This window comes from Callospermophilus lateralis, unplaced genomic scaffold, assembly GCF_048772815.1.
Source record: "Callospermophilus lateralis isolate mCalLat2 unplaced genomic scaffold, mCalLat2.hap1 Scaffold_52, whole genome shotgun sequence".
Classification (NCBI taxonomy): domain Eukaryota; kingdom Metazoa; phylum Chordata; class Mammalia; order Rodentia; family Sciuridae; genus Callospermophilus; species Callospermophilus lateralis.
This window is the reverse complement of record NW_027514454.1, coordinates 2,281,170-2,298,462: the sequence shown is the minus strand read 5'-3', so window position 1 is coordinate 2,298,462 and position 17,293 is coordinate 2,281,170. Positions and strand designations below refer to the sequence as shown.

The 17,293-nt window shown below is 35.6% G+C and overlaps 1 pseudogene; it reads left to right on the top strand.

The window, feature by feature from the left end:
• The window catches only part of LOC143390283 (lipase member I-like), a 52,488-nt pseudogene extending 36,097 nt beyond the window's left edge, over positions 1-16,391 (top strand).
• Positions 16,392-17,293: the final 902 nt, after the last annotated feature.

The following is a 17,293-nucleotide window of genomic DNA, read 5'->3' as shown; positions in this document are numbered from 1 at the left end:
GCTAAACAAGTGCTCTCCCACTGAGATACAGGCTCATCCCTGCTTGCTAATTCTTGATTAACTGTCAGACATTGTGCATTTAGTCATGTGGATTTTCTATGTTTGTGTTCCTATACATTTTCTTGAGGTTTATTTTCAAGCTTCTGTTAAGTTATCTGTAATCAATATTCATTTCTGGTCTTCTTTTCAACATGTAATTAGGCAGCCAGGTCTGGCCAAGTGCTCAGTCTAGGTTCAATAACTTGCACTACTTAAAAAAAGACTTCTTTGTGTGCTTTATCTTGTGCCCTTGGATCATTGGTTTTTTCCACTTGGCAGGTAGGAACTGGCACTATTTTTGTTCCTGTCTTAGTGTTTAGAATCTTATCCTAAGAAAAACAAAAAAGTCTCAAAAAAGAGATTTTTTAACTGAAAAAAAAATACATTCCTTTCTTATAATTTAGTGTGATATATATGGATTAAAATATATGGATGAAAATTAAAAACTATGTTGTATTTAAATTTTAGGGGCTATTTATTTCAGGACTTCTTCCATTACATTCATTAAAGTTTATACTCTGTCAAGGTAATGTGCTCATTTCTGTGAATTTATGGTCAGAAAAACATTGGAAATATAATGGTATACTTTTTGAGATTAAAAAAGTAAACACAATATTCTTTTCAATGTAGTTTCACATAGATCATACATTATCTTCTAAATTATGATGTTTTTCATTTCATATTGTTTGGACAGAAGGAACTATTGATAATAAAATAAAAAGGTAGTTATACGTTTTGGTGAAATTTAACTTTGGCAGGCATTGCAAACCTGATTAAGCTTTTTTAATGCTTTCAGAGGCTTTATGAAGTGTGGGATCTTTAATAATGGTGTGTATTTACTATGTTAACAAAAGAATACATATCAATGGTCATAAGATTGTGCATTTTCATTCTATTGTAAAAAAGAGACAAAAACATACATGCCTTCATATTATATTATAGATATGAAACAGAAAAATTATTAAATGACAAAGGTAATATTTCTAATGACATGTTTACTGAACTTGATAAATTTAAAATGAGATGAGTCTAGGAAATTCAGTGCATTGAAAGTACATTCAGTGATAAGAATAGATGACAAGTTATCATAATTGTATATACATTTGTATGGGGAATAAAAAAATCATTCATCTACTTATTTCTTAATGGAGAAGGATAACATCAGATTTCTCAATTATATGCCATTATTCTAAAGATAGATGTGCACATTTTACTCTCTGATGGCTTACCAAAAAACTACTTTGCCAACATCCAAAAGATCTTCCACATTGAAACATTATTATTTCACATTTACTGTTAGAGTATTAAAATGGAATTTCAAATTGCCTTTATTAGTTCAAATGGAAAATACTGTACTATCCTTTATCAACTTCCAGAAATGAAGATAAACATCTATCTTTTATGACTTTTGTGACTTCTAAGCATGTGTAGAAATTTAATTCATTTTTTAAAAAATGAATGATTTAAACTTAAAATGCTCTTGAGTGTTTACAAAATGTGTTCAGTGGTATCTTAACCAAGCTGGGAGGACCCTGGGAGCCATGGACCTTCTGAGTGAGAGCTGTCCATGCCACATTAAGGTGAGCTGCCACCACCTCTGCAGTCCCTTTTCTTTAACTGGTGATGGTTGCTGATACAGATTTTTTAAAATTTATTTTTACTATTTTACTTTGTCTTTTATTGAGATTTTACCACCTTTTTTTATTTTAGCTGATCACTTTTTTGATAGTTTTTCAAGACATTAAAAGGAAAGTTTATAGCTTGACAAGATGCCTTATCTTGCATTTGAAGATACACTCTTCACGTAGTATACATAAAATCTCTCCAAAAGAGATTGTATTGTTATGTCCATTTTAATGGGTGGCAAAGAAAAAAAAGGTACTGATTGAAGAATTTAGGCAAAATTTGCCTATACAATTAACTTCACTCTTCTTTTGAGGTAGTCATGAGAGTGGCCTGGCCACTTAGTGAATACAGGTTAAGCTATTTCAGTGTCCAACTATGTCTCCCATACAATGTGAACTTTCCAGTAAAGCAAAAAGTACATATGCTGAAATGGAGAATTTCTTCTTCATCAGTGTTATATCTTCTTCATCCCTACATGACTAAAGGAGATGTAATGTCTTTGAGTCTGTAGGTTTGTTGGAAATCTGTGCATTTGGAGAACTAGTTAGTTACAGGCATAGACTATCCTAATACTTCTAAAAAAGGGAAATAAAATTTGTTCTTTTACTAATCAATATCTTTCTCTCTTTTTTTTCTATTTTACATACCACCACACTGCAGGTATAATTTTACACTTAAAGAAGGAAAAGAAATATTTCTTAAACTATGTGCATGTACAGCAAAGAATATTTAAACTCCTTCTCCCATCAACTGTAAACTTATTTGTTAATTACAGAACTTTTAAATTAGAAAAATACCATCATTCTTTCTTTTAGAATGCATTGTTCAATCAGATGCTTTGAGTTCTTAAGTAAAATTTTAAGAATCAAGAATATTAAAAATAAAAATGCATATGAAAAAATGTTCTGAATAGATTCTAAAGCAGTTTATTTCTCTTTACCTCATCTACTTCCTAAATCATATACTTACCATTGAATGTTTACCTCATATGTTAAAACATTTTCTAAAGGAAAAATGGTGAAGAACTTAGTGGGTTCCTTCTAATCAATATCATTGTACAACTCTGATTACAGTAATAAATTAATTTTTTAAAAAATTATAAATTTGGGCTAATGTAATCTTTGTAAATATAAATACTTGGTACTTTTGGTAAAGTTTTGTAAATAAAGTATTTGCTAGTATGGAACATAGTAAATAAATAACATATAGGCCTCTAAATTTATGTTTAAATCCTGTGTTCATTATTTATTAATGTTGAAATCCTGAGTAAGTTAATTTATTTTAACATGTCTCAATCATCTAAGGAAATTTTGTGAAGATTGACTTAATAAAGAACTTCGAATAGTGTATGTCTATAATAAGAAGAATGATGATAGCTATTACATATATTTATCATTGTGTTCTTGGAAAATATTAAATAGTTTAATATTACAAAAACTCATGAAGTTAGTCTTGTTTTCTCCATAGATGAAGAAACTAAGGCCTAGAAATGTTCACTGACTTACCGAGGATCACACATAGAACGAGAATTCAAACCTAAGAAGTTTGGGTTTATAGTTTTTTTTGTTTGTTTGTTTCTTCAAAGTTTGATGAGTGTTAACCATATTAGTAGCCATATTTATTAATTATCACATTCAAAATAATAATATGAACACGGTTGAAATTTTCCAACTTATCTGTTCAGTTCAAGAATTTCTGGGCAAAGTTCCCTCTCACTTTTGTTTCAATGCCCTGTCTTTTATGTTTTTCTCTGAAGCAGACTATCACCAATACTCAGTATCTATAGTATTTATTGTCTACTGTTATGGTTTGCATATGAAGTGTTCTCCAATAAACTCAGGTAATAGACAATGAGGAATGGCCAAAGGTGAAAGGATTTGATTATGTGAACAGTGACCTAATCAGTGGATTAATCCATTTGATGGATTACTACTTTAAAAGGACTACTTACTGGGTGATAACTGGAGCATGACAGGAGGAAGTAGGGCTCTGAGGCATGCTATTAGGGATTACATCTAGTCCCTTGGGTTCAAGTTTCTCTCTCTGTCTGCTTCCTGGCTGCTATGAGGTAAGCAGCTTTCTTTCACCAGTCCCTTCTGCCATGATGCTCTGCCTTACCTGGGCCACAGAGCAATAAAATTGGTCAACCATGGGCTTAACCTCTGTAACTGTGAACACAAAACTAATTTTTCATCCTCTAATTTGTTATTGTCTCGTGTCTTAGACACAGCAATGAAAAGTTAACTAACATACCTCCTGTATTAGTTTTTCATAGATTCCAGAACAAAATACCATATATTGAGGGGTTGAAGCAACAGAAATGTATTTTCTCAGCATTCTGGAGCCTAGGAGTGCAGGATCAAGAGTTGGCAGGCTTGGTTTCCTGTGAGGCCTCTCTCCTTGAAATGCAGATAAATTCCTTCTTGTTGTGTCTTTTTAAGGCCTTTCTTATGTGCATATAAAGTGCAAACCATTTCAATTTTTATCCCATTCTTGTGCAGGTATACTGGTCATGTGTTCATATGCACATTGAAAAATCATGTGCAATTAATTCTACTCTCCTTCTTCATTCCACCCCTCCTTTTATTCCCTTTTGTCCAATTCAGTGAACTCCTATACTTCCCCTCCCTTGTTATGGGTTAGCATCCACATCTCAGAGAGAACATTTGGCCTTTGGGTTTTTTCAGACTGGTTTATATCACCTAGCATGACAGCTTCAGTCCCATAAATTAACGAGCAAATGCCATATGTTCATTCTCCTTGAGGCTGAGTAATATTCCATTGTGTATATATACCATTCTTTCTTCATGGATTCATCTTTTGAAGGGTACCTAGGTTGTTCCAACAATGTGAATTGTTGATATTACTCTATTACACACTTAAAATGGCTAAGATGTTATTTTAAAAGAATTACTATTTGATTTTTTAAGTATCATTTAAGAAAATTTATTCCTAACTGAAAATTATCGATTTAAAATACCAGCATATTTTAATACAAAACAACTATTTACATATCTAACTTAAAAATGTTCAAATGGCATTACAAAATGGGATACTTAATAGAGCTTGGGACTGTAAAATAAAATATGCAATAAGCCTGTCACTCTTGTAAGTTGTTTATTTTAAATTATAATTTGAACAAAACTAATCTGTCAGTCTATAATAATGGCTAAGATGGTAAAATCCATTATGTTTTTATTACTTGCAGTAAACATGAGGGAATTAATGTTGCCCCTTAACCAATATGCTTGAAGGACTTATATATAAGATAATGAGAAGTGAGGGACCTGTGAAAACAGAAGGAGATTTGAGTGAGGCAGCTGCAAGCTGACAAAAATTGAAGAGGATTAATGGCTATCACCAAAGCTAGGAAGAGGAACGAATGGATTTTATCCAGAGTCTCAGAAGGAGCACAGCCTTGCTCACACCTTGATTTCAGATTCTGACAGCTAGAATTTTGAGAGAATAAATGTCTGTTGTTAGCTACACAGTTTGCGGTATTTTGTTATGAAACTTCCAGAAAACTTACATAGCCCCATTCAGGGCTGCTCTGTCACATAACTCTAAACCACACATGGGCAGAAATAATAAATAAACCATAAAGAGATTACAAATTGAAAAAATAATTTTGGATTTTTAAAAAAATAACATTTACCTACTATTACTACTACTACTAGAAACACTTTTAGTTATTGCCAGGAGTTACCATGGAATCTGGATAGAATAAGTATGTTATTAGATATTGTGAAAATTTTGGCTAGTATGGTGTGGATTTAGGTATTTTCATTGTTATTTTGGACTCGTGCAAAAATGAAAAGAGATCAAATCTTTGAAAATATATAAAGATATGAATTTGAATTCTAATTTTAATACCTTGCTTTTTTTTTAAATATTTATTTTATTAGATGTAGATGGACACAACACAATGCCTTTATTTTTATGTGGTGCTGAGGATGGAACCCGGGTCCTGCCCATGCTAGGCGAGCACTCTACCACTGAACCACAATCCCAGCCCCAATCTTGCCATTTTGTAACATAACAGGTAGTTTTTAAATTAATTTAGAAATCATAGTTTTCTTTATTTCTATTAGTTTATGCTGTATTGAGAGAAATACATCCATTTTACCTTGCTGATTTAGAATTTAGTGTAAGGAAATCTGAAAGAACTCCCTAGATACTTCTGTTCTAGAACATCAAAACATTGCTTTATATTGTGTGTGTATGTGTACGTGTGTGTGTATATATATACACTAAAATATTTACATATATGATTATATGTATTTAATGTGTACATAATTCACAGTGTTCTTTGAAAATTGCATATTACACATTGTAGCTAACAAAACAGTATTTTTTATTACTTTTCACAAAAATCAACTTTTTCTTATAGATGCACATCTGAAAATAAAATGGAAGTAGGTATAAATATGCAATTTTGTTTTAAAATGCCATTTTTAGGAAAAAATATAAACTAGCCTGATCTCTTATTAATATTGAATTAGCATAATATTTATAAAAATGTTTTAAGGATTATACAAAGTTTACTAAAGTTTTCACTGTGATGAGACAGGAATAATATTTCTGCAAAATAGTTGAAATTCTAATGTTATATTTATTGTAGGAAAATTATATATTAATTACATTTTTAATGATGGCAGATAAAAAACTTCATAAAAATTACTGTCATCCTGAATTAAATTTGCATTCATTCTGAACTTTACTAAAGAAACAGGTGATAATGTAATGGAGAAGAATTTACCTACAGCTTGTTCTTCTGCTGCAAGGTGCTTAATGTCATGCCTGTAAGAACTTGAACACCAATGTGTTCTACTGTTTAACTTACAATGCATGTACTCATCAATAAGACGTCACACATTTTTTCTGTAAGTTTGGACAAGATTTTTAGAAATGAAATTAATAGTATAAAAATTTCAAGTTCTACAATTAACTTATTAGATTTATTTTCAAAAAATTAGAAATTTTCTAGTTATCCATTTTTATTCTCATATAATAGACCTGCTACCTTGTGTCCACACTATAATGCTTTACTAGAGTATAATGATACAGTTAAATATTTTGTAGAACTACTCATTTTTATTTTCCAGGTATCTCTATTATGATTAGTTATACTTGATGCACACTTATGCATCCTACACAAATGTTTTTGTTAAATTTAAACTATTTAAGTATTATCCTTTATAGTTTAAATTTATAACTTATATTTTATTAAAAATATCCTGAGTGTTTATTTTTTTTCTCAAAAACAATAATAGTGCTATTTATTTCAGTGAAGTGTTGTAACATTTTTTCATATACCTTAGATCACTTTTTCAAATTATTCTCAGAAATACTGATGCAGATATCTTAAAAATTTTTATTTTTACCTTGTATCTGACTGCTGATACTGAGGATTTTTAGTATACTATTCCCTTCACAAAGATGTGCAACATGAATTTCTTTTATTTTTAGTATTTATTTTCAGTGCATAAAAGCATGTTAAGTTCTAAGTTGCAAGGAGGAGAAAATAACTGACAGATTCTTCATTAAGTCTCAATAACAAAGAGAAGATGATGCCACTAAAACATGATTCATCTTACTTCTGCCAGTCTCTTCAGCAGTTAAACTTGGGAAAACAATCACCCATATTGAAGAATCACTGGAAGGACTAAATTAGAGAACTTCTATAATATGTTTAGCTTATCAACTAACAAAAAGAATTTATTATCATTATGTTTATGTTAGTTTCTTTTTTGTTTGTATTTTTATCCTAAATGTACATCTGAAATAATGTGACAAGAGTGAATATTTTTAGAAAGAAATTTCTGATGTAAGTGAAAATAATAGGAAAAGCTACAGAAGATAGGTGTCATGAAGACAATTGGGGGGAGGGGGGCTCTTAGTAATAACATTTCAAATAGCTGCAGTTGAATGTGTTCCAAAAATGTCACCCTACAGTGTATGAACAATGCATAAAATTTTTCAAACACCTGTGTGGAAAAGGAACCATTCGTCACCAACTGATTTATGATTAGCTGTCACTATTTAGATCACAGAGAATTAATGATACTGTCAGGGATTATATCTCTCTGATACTTCAACACTGTTGTGATATGACAACAAAGGACCACAAGATAGATGCCAGTGGAGAGAGCGGCTGCTATTTTTGTTGGACACTGTCTAAATGGCAGCTTGTCTCCACATCATTTATTTAAAACTAATGGAAATTATAAACAAGCTGCTATATTTATCGCTATCTTTTAGATAGAGAAATAGGAACAGAAAAAAAGTAAATTGCCTCAGTTCCCAAATAGCAAATGGTTCAAATCTTGATGACTTGTCATGACAGAACACCCATCTTGGAGTCCTTTGTAGAGGACAAGGTGACCTTTTTCCTCCCTTGTCATATAAAAAGAAATCATATCAAATTGCCTTTTCAATCTCCAATCAAACATGTAAATAAATAAATGGATAAACATATAGATAGACTCTTATATCAATCAGAGAAAGAGAGAAAAATAAACATTTTCCAAAGTCCTTGTTATTATTTTCATAGTTCATTATTTGCCACTCACACCCCAGCTTCAGTAAGCCTCCAGATTAAGATTTTTAAGCCATATTTATGATTAAATGTTTTATATCATCAAAGAATGGTGGCCAAACCATGCCCACTATACACTAGATATAACTAGCTGACAACTAGTTATTAACAAAAAGAAATATAAATAACTAAAGTAATATACCAATTTTTCAGTAATTTAAAATTATCAAAATAAATCCCATAAGTCATAAATATTATGATTAGGACAAAATAACCTTATCTTTTTGTTTGTTCTACCTAAATAAAAAAAAACAACCTTTCATGTGTTATCTTATAAAATACACATTCATTTCATGAAATTGTTATCAACTAATTGGTTCTTTTTTTTCATTTATTTTTATTCATTTATTTTCTAACACTGGAGATTGAACCCAGGGATGCACTACCACTGAGCTAGATCCCCAACATTTTATTTCAGTGAAGCAGATGAAACCATTTTTGAGAAAGGATCTCACAGAGTTGCTGAGGCTGCACTTCAACCTTCAATCCTCCTGTTTAATTGCCATTATGTCCTATCTTTTCAAATTAATGTTATTCTCTAGTATGTATATAACTCTATATTACAACCAGTACTGTGATTAAGACCTTTAAAAATTTCAACATTGAAATATAGAGATATTACCTCCCATTACATGTATTCTAATAAAATAAAAAAATCACAACAATATACAAAGAGTTGAAAACATTTGTCTCAAACTTTAAAGATCATGTAACATAATGGAAAATACATTATAAATTTTCTAAACAATTTATTTAGGTAGCTATAGTATATGAGAAAAAGAGGTGGTGATAGTTTATACTTTGCAAAGAGTGAAAAAAAAACTAAGATAAAACTAATAAAAGAAAAACAAAATGGAAACATAGCTGTTATTTTGAACTTCTCAAATGCATTTAATATTGATGATCATCCCAAATAATTAGTCTCACTGTGTACTGATATTATCTGATCAATATCTGATATTAAAAGATCAATTACAAAATAAAGAATGTACCAGCAAATAATACTTTTTCAATTTTCATTTTTCTGTTTATTATCAGATATTTCATTTTTCTGTTTATAAACCATTTATATCAGATATTTCATTTTTAAGTTCAAATTTTATAGCAAAATTATACCAGAGTATCCAAATATATTTACCTAACATAGAAAGTCTTTCTGCCCCTCTCTCTCCCCTCTCTCTCTCTCTCTCTCTCCACACACACACACACACACACACACACACACACATACGCACACACACAGTCATACATGTTTATGCACACAAACATACACACACACAGAAATATTCAGAAAATGCTGCTTTAGCTGGAAAACATTAAGAATTAAAGGGGTCTTGTATAAGATGTATTGAATAATATAATTTGTGTTAAGAAATAAGGGGAAAATGCCAAGATATGATAATTTAAAAATTTGATGCTCAACGGTGAACATAGATTATTATATGTTTAATGGAATTGTTTTACTTCTCTTCAATTTGTTATTACCTTTGTAGAATATTTTTGTTTATGTGATTCATAAATACATAACTTAAGAAAACGTGTTGATGAAATAAAAATAGATTATGCATGTCAAAATATTTCTACATATTAAATGTAAATCTTGAGGAGTCTATGATGCAAGTTGTGCAGAATACCTCAATAAATTAATACATTAAGTCTACTAGAAATCCTTACAATGCCAGCAAAAAAGAAAAGATTAACAAAAAGAATTTTATTTAAATAATGCAGCAATAGTGATGTGTGACTTTTCTTAACTTTAGCACCAAATAAAAGCCAAATATTTTTAGACCTTACATGGATATATATACACTGCCTAGATAATAATGCATGTGCTCATTTTCTTGCTGACTAGGTTGATTATTTGTCTTAAGTGCTAGAAAAATAGACATTTTAATTATTGGTAATATCTTAATTTATATCATCATTATTGATATTATTCTTGAATAATCTCAACTTATTTTTTATTCATGACTCGTGTGGCCATTTTATTTATTCTTGCATCTCAATACATAAATTTAATGGTATCTATGAAATTCCCCATTTTTATCATATAGTCTGTGGCTGGGGATATAGCTCAGTTGGTAGGGTGCTTTCCTCACATGCACAAGGGCCTAGATTCAATCCCCTTGGGATATAAATGTAAAATTGAGCTACTATTAACAAATATGGTAAAGTAAAAATGACAAATCAATTTTATAATAACATAGTAAACACTTAAAATTAAGTATACTGGAATGAACTATGTAAATTATTGAGAAAGTTAAAGATATTGTTGCATAAAAATTTAGTAAACTTCCAAACAGAAACTGTCATTGTGTGTTTGAGAAACAGTTATAAAAACTTTTTATTTACATGACAGTATTGAGGACAGTGAGATAACAGTTTGGCTAGGTAGATATTCTCATACTTGGAAAGGCATAATATTAGGAAAATATTGGGATACATGTGGTAGGCAAGACACAAAAAACATTTTTGAAGAGTGTGATGGTTGCAATGTAGTTAATTTAGTTATTATAGAAGAAAGTATGGAGAGTCCTCCAAAAACTAAAAATAGAGCTACCACATAATCTTGAAATTCCACTATTGGGGGTATACAAAAAGGAATGAAATGAGCATGACAAAGAAACACCTGCACTACCCTACTGATTGCAGCACTCTTCATAATAGCCAGGAAATAAAAACAACAGATGTGCCCATAAACTGACAAATGGATAAAGAAAATGTGATATATACAAAGAAATATTATGCGACCACAAAATTAAAAGAAGTCCTGTCATACGCAACAACAGAGATAAACATGGAGGACATTAAGTTAAATAAAATAATCCAGGAACATAAAAACAAATATTACCTGATTCCATGTATATGTGAATTCTACAAAAGTCAATCTCATAGATGTTGAGAGAATAGTTGTTACCAGAAGCTGGGAAGAGTGTAGAGGATTGGAAGATGGAGAGAAATTGGTCAACCAGAACACCATTACAGTTAGGATGAATAAGTTCTTGTGTTCTATGGCAGAGGAGGTTGAATATAGCATTGAATAACTGAAACTAGATAGAAGGGAGGATATTTAAAATATATTTACAATAAAAAATGATAAAAGTTGATATAGATATTACCCAGGAATCAAAGTAATTACATTGCACATACTAATATGTACTTATGAGGTGTTAAACAAAATAAATCTTTGAGAGAAGAAATATTGCCTGGGAGGTCAGAATAAATGAGAAGAAAAGCCAGGCACTGTGGTGCACACCTGTAATGTCCATTAGTTTAGAGACTGAGATAGGAGGATGCCCTCTAGGGAAGAATACAGGTGATTTGGATAAGGCAGAGAGGAGTGAAGGGAGTGGAGGAGGGTAAGAGGTTAAGAAGAATAGTGGAATGAATTTGACATTATTACCCTATATACATATATTATTACATGACCAGTGTGAATCTACATCATATACAACCAAAAGAATGAGAAGTTATACTCCATTTATGTATGATATGTCAAAATACATTTTATTGACAATTATAACTCATATGAACAAATAAAACAATCAAGTATGCATCCCTTTTCTCCATTTATACCATCATCATTCTAAACAAACCACTAGTCGGGGCTTGGAGACCCTGGGGTATGTCACAGAACTGCTGTGGGAAACCAAAATTTACACATTTAGTTTCCTCACGAGAGCCATCATTTACATTTTGAGGTATTCTAAATAGCAAAAACTATGAAATTAACTTATACAAATATAATCAACACTCAGAAAGGTATTCTACATAATTGAAAATCAAAAGTGACAGGATTTCAGAGCACACACACACACACACACACACACACACACACACCACGCATATATGTTTAGGTGTAGCCACAACCCCAGCCCAGGAATTCAGGGCTTAATATTTCCATTAAAATATGTAAGCTTGGTTGCATCTAGGCATATTTATTAAGCTGCTACACTTAAAAATACTTCTAAGAAATGATACTCCTCATATAGTTCTCAATCCCACTGTGAAATCCCAAAAGTAAAAAAGAATTAATTATAGTAGTGCTGGTTAATGTTTATATTCTGAATTGCCTACTTTGATGCTAACTTGTAAAACCCCTAAATAAAAACTCGTTATGACAAATGACCTTGTGGTAAAAATAAAAATTAGCCCTAACTTTGCTACCAGCTTCTTTTATCAGGATGGTGATCATAATCAATTCCCACCTATAGAACATGAACAGAGGCTCAAACATATTGAATGATGAAGTGAAAAAATAGAAAACCTTTTTTTACTAAAACTGGTTGTATGAACAAAAAAATTGACATGAAATATGGGTGCTACTATAAAGACATGTGCTTACAAAATGCATGTCTCAAAAGAGCAAAATGTCATGTCAACAGAAGACAAATGCCTTAAAAACCTGACCATTTCAACAATAGTTTATCTCCCATTTTAAGACGAAAACAACTGATAATTAAATTTCCATGAAGCTTGAGTAAGACACACTGGACAAAATACACATCAAAGTATTTCAGAATGAATATACCCTTTGCACAGCAAAAAGGGAAATGCCAATGGATGAGTAATTGTACTTACTGGGAAATAGTGAACTAAAACGCAAAGAAAATGAGGACTTACAAAAATGGTTTCCATAAAAATGATTGATTTAAAATATGAAAGTCATTGATATATAAACAATGAATCATTACAAATCACCTAATTGTAATAAAATATAAGGTACAAGAAAAACACATAAATTATACGTACAGAATGTAGAGAATAGACTTACACTGAAAACTTGTAATTTACTCTTTTGGGGGGACAAACAAAAGAAAACACTGGCAGATAAAGTTTAGAACACAGCTTTTAAAATGATACACCATATGCACAACTTTAAAAATGATACATGTGTACTGCCATTTAAACCAGGTTAAACCAGGTGTTCCTCTTTCTCCCTTCAACATTCTCCCATTCAGGTCAGCCCCCAACCAAAGTTTCCCTTCACACTTACTCCCCCAACAAGGTCCCACTATTGAAGCCAGGTACTGGCCCTAAACCTCCACCACACAAACTCAGCTGCCTCCAGGAACACCCAGGAACAGCACCCAAGTGCCTCTGCCCCACTGCCCTGCAACCTCTGCCACACCCACTCAGCTCCTGCCAAGAGCACCCAGGAACAGCACACTAACTCCTATGCCACACCTCCCTACCTCAACAGGCCTTAGCACTAGTGCCCCCTCCAGGCACTCCCTCACAGCATGCACCCACTACCCCACTTAGCTGCCAGTCCCCCTGCACCTCTCCAGCCAGGGTTTCACCCCCAGAGGCCTCACGACGTGTGTCTGCTCCAGTCATCACCTTGCAGTCACAGGCACTGAGTGCCCCCACCCCACACACTACCCCACCTAGCCTCTGGTACCAGGACACCTCTTCTGCAAGGATCCAACCCCAACAGGCCTCAGAAAGAGGGCCCTCTCAAGGGGCCAGCACAGCAAGCCCCCTCCACACACACTACCCCACCCAGTTCTAACTCATCCAGCTCCAGTCCCCAATGCCTCTCCAGCCAGGGCTGCGCGCCCCCTCCAGGCCTCAGCATGAGTGCCCCATCAAGTAACTGCCTCACAGAGACAGGCACAGTGTGCCCCATCACCACACATTACCCACCGAACTACTTCACCACCCAGCTCCGGTCCCCTAAAACCTCTCCACCCAGGGCCATATGCCACATACCACTAGGGACACTGGAGTCCTCCCTACCTGAGACTGTCCTCATAAGTCCACAAAGACCAACAAGAGGTGGTAGTGAGGGCCATGCTGCCCCTGTGGGAGGCCCAACATCCTCACCAGGAACCATGAATGAGAAAGGACGGCAAGGACACCTTCCCAGAGGGTGACATAGTCCAGGGGCAAGACTGGAGCAGCCTAGGCAGCCATCAGTAGAAAAGATCTCTGTGATTTGAAGGCCCTAGCCTCTCCACAATCTGCAGTATACTTTTAGGCTGCCCAGAAATCCACTGTGCAGATGCAGTTTGGGATAAGTTCCTGCACGAATCAGTGAACGTGTGCAAACTGCATGCACGTGTGTTGAGGGCAGGGCTATGTGCAGGGATGTTCCCAGGCCCTACCTCACAGTTATAGAAACAGTTCATCCCTCCCAAGGTACTACCTCATCCAGCTCTGGTCCCATAAGACCTATCCAGCCAGGGTTGTGCCCCCACAAGCCTCAGGACAACTGCCCCCTCCAGCTACCCCCTAGCAAGAACAGGCACAGTGCACCTCTCTCCACAAAAGTTTCTACCCCATCAAGCTCCACCCCATTCAGCTCTGGTCTCCCAATAATTCTCCAGCCAGGACTGCACCCCCACAGGCCTCAGCACAAGCATCCACTGTAGGCATTGCATTGAAGTGACAGGCACAGCAAGTACCCTCCTCATGTACTACCCCATCCAGTTCCTGGTGCCCTGACACCTCTCCAGTGAGGGCCTTGTACCCACAGGCCTCTGCAAGAGCGCCCCCTCCAGGCATCTCCTCACAGGTAGAAACACAGTGTGCCCCCTCCCCACCAACTACCTCACCCAGCTCCGTTCCCCTGAAGGCTCTTCAGCCAGGGCAATGCCCCCAAAGGCCTCAGCATGAGCTTCCTCTCCAGGCACCACTTTACAGAAACAGCATGCCCCCTTCTCACACACTACCACACCTAGCACATACCCCATCCAGTCTGGTCCCGCCAACACCTCTCCAGCCAGGGCCATACGCCACATATTGCTGAGGACACTGGAGGTCTCCCTACCTTGGCTCTGCTCCCAGGTTCAGCAGGAAGGATCTCTGGTACTTGAGGAACATGCTTCTCCACTGTCTACTGGCCACTTCTGGATGCCTGGAAACTCAGAGCACAGAAACAGTTTGCAATTTGCCCGCCCAAACTTGTGTGCCTCATGCACCTGCCTGTGTGTTGAGGGTGGGGTTTTGCCCAGGAATGTTACAAGGTAATGCCTAGCAGCAACAGGCACAGTGCACCTTCTCCCCAGACACTACCCAACCCAGCTCAGATCCCCTAAGATCTCCATCCAGGACCCTTCCCCCACAAGCCTCAGCATGGTCACCCCTTTTGTCACTGCCTCCAGAGATAGCACAGAGCATCCCCTCCCCTGCACTATCCCACCCAGCTCCTACCCCACGGAGAGCCTACATCACCTACGTCCTACCCCTCACACCTCCTACCCCACCATGCTCCTGGTTCCCTAAGAACTATCCAGCAAGGTTCCTATTCCAAACAGGACTCAGCAGGGTCCGCGCATCCATGAACCACCTTACAGGGAGAGAGACACACTTTGCCTCTTTCCCATGCATTATTTACCCAGCTCTGGTCCCATGAAGCCGCTCCAGCCAGTGGTGCACCCCACAAACTGCTGGACACACTGGTGCCCTCTCTACCTGAGGTTCTCCACTGGAATCCACAATGTCCAACAGGAACACAGTGGTGAGTGCCAGGCTGCCTTTGTGGGAGGCCTCACATCCTCACCAGGAACCGCAAAGTGGAAAGCCAGAAGGGACTTCATCCCAGAGGGCGACAAAGCTTCTTGGCCAGGAGCAGAGCAGGCCAGGCAGCCTTCCAAAGGTAGGTCCTCAGCTACTTGAGGACACGTGTTTCTCCACCATCTGCCTGAAACTTCTAGGCCGCAGGAAACCACTGCACAGAAGTAGTTCGCAGTGCGTCTATGCCTGTGTGCTTGCGTGTGTGCTTGCGTGTGTGCGTGCGTGCACGCATCTTGCATTCACTTATGAGTTGAGGGCAGGGCTGTGCCCAACAATATAGGGGTGGGGCCACATGATGTGCAGGGAGGGCAAGCGCTAAGCAGAGTTCCCGGGAAGATGGGGAGGATGACTTGTGTTGCAGGAGGGGGCACTGCAGAACTTGCCCAGGAGGTGGCGTAGGGTGCCTGCTGGTTCCTTGTCTGGGCCAGAGTGTAGGAGGCAGTGCAGGAATGTTGTGTTGTCCCCCCCCTCCCCTGCAGTTGCGCTTGAGGTTGGGGTCAATGCACAACTTTTGCTTTTTGGAGCCAAGGGAGTTCTCACAGCCCTCCTGGCTTCAACTTGTGGGAGGACTGGAGTTCTGGCCAATGCGGTGCTCAGCACTAAATAACTCTGGCCAAACATGGAAACCTGCTGGTGCCAATCCAGGGACCTGGTAGTGATGATGCAATTGCTTGGCTGCACAAGACTGCTGAGGTCTCCTGTCAGTTATATATATATATATATACACATATACACACACGTACATATCTGAACCAGTAAGCACAGCTAGCACTCACAGGCACATATATACAACTGATACACCTGATCACATGGATTTATGTAAAATTGGTTAATATGTAGAGGTAAGGTTAGGGTTAATATGAAATTTTGGTTTGAGTTTGTGGTAGGGTTAAAGATTAACATATATATGTGAAAATATGAACAGTCCTAAGAATTTACATTAAAAATGAACCAAAACATATATAAACATACATGATATGACATAGAGAAAAATACAATATGAGTCATGTGATTACACATGTTGTATACAAGTGGAGGTGAGGATATAACCTATAAATGACATATATTAGTATAGATGCAGATTTATCATTAAACAATTAAAATAGAAGTCAAAATACAATTTAAAATTTACTGGACTTCATGGATTCAAGTCAAACTGAATTTAGATAAAAAGGTAATGTAAAAATAATATAAAATTTTGGTTTGAGTTAGGATTAGGGTTAAAGAATGAACATGTATACTGGGAAATATCTGTATTCATAAGATGAATGTGTGAAAATATGTTAAAAAATATATAAAAAACATGCATGGTATGACATTAGGGAGACTGCTATATGAATCATATGATGAGACATTTTGTAAATAGGAAGTTTCAAGGATATACCCTATAAATTATATACAGTGATATGTATGTGAATTTAATATTGATCATTGAAAATAAAAGTCAAAATACACTTTAAAATTCTTATTGGTGTACAAGGATTGAAGTAAAATTTGCCTTTCTTATAG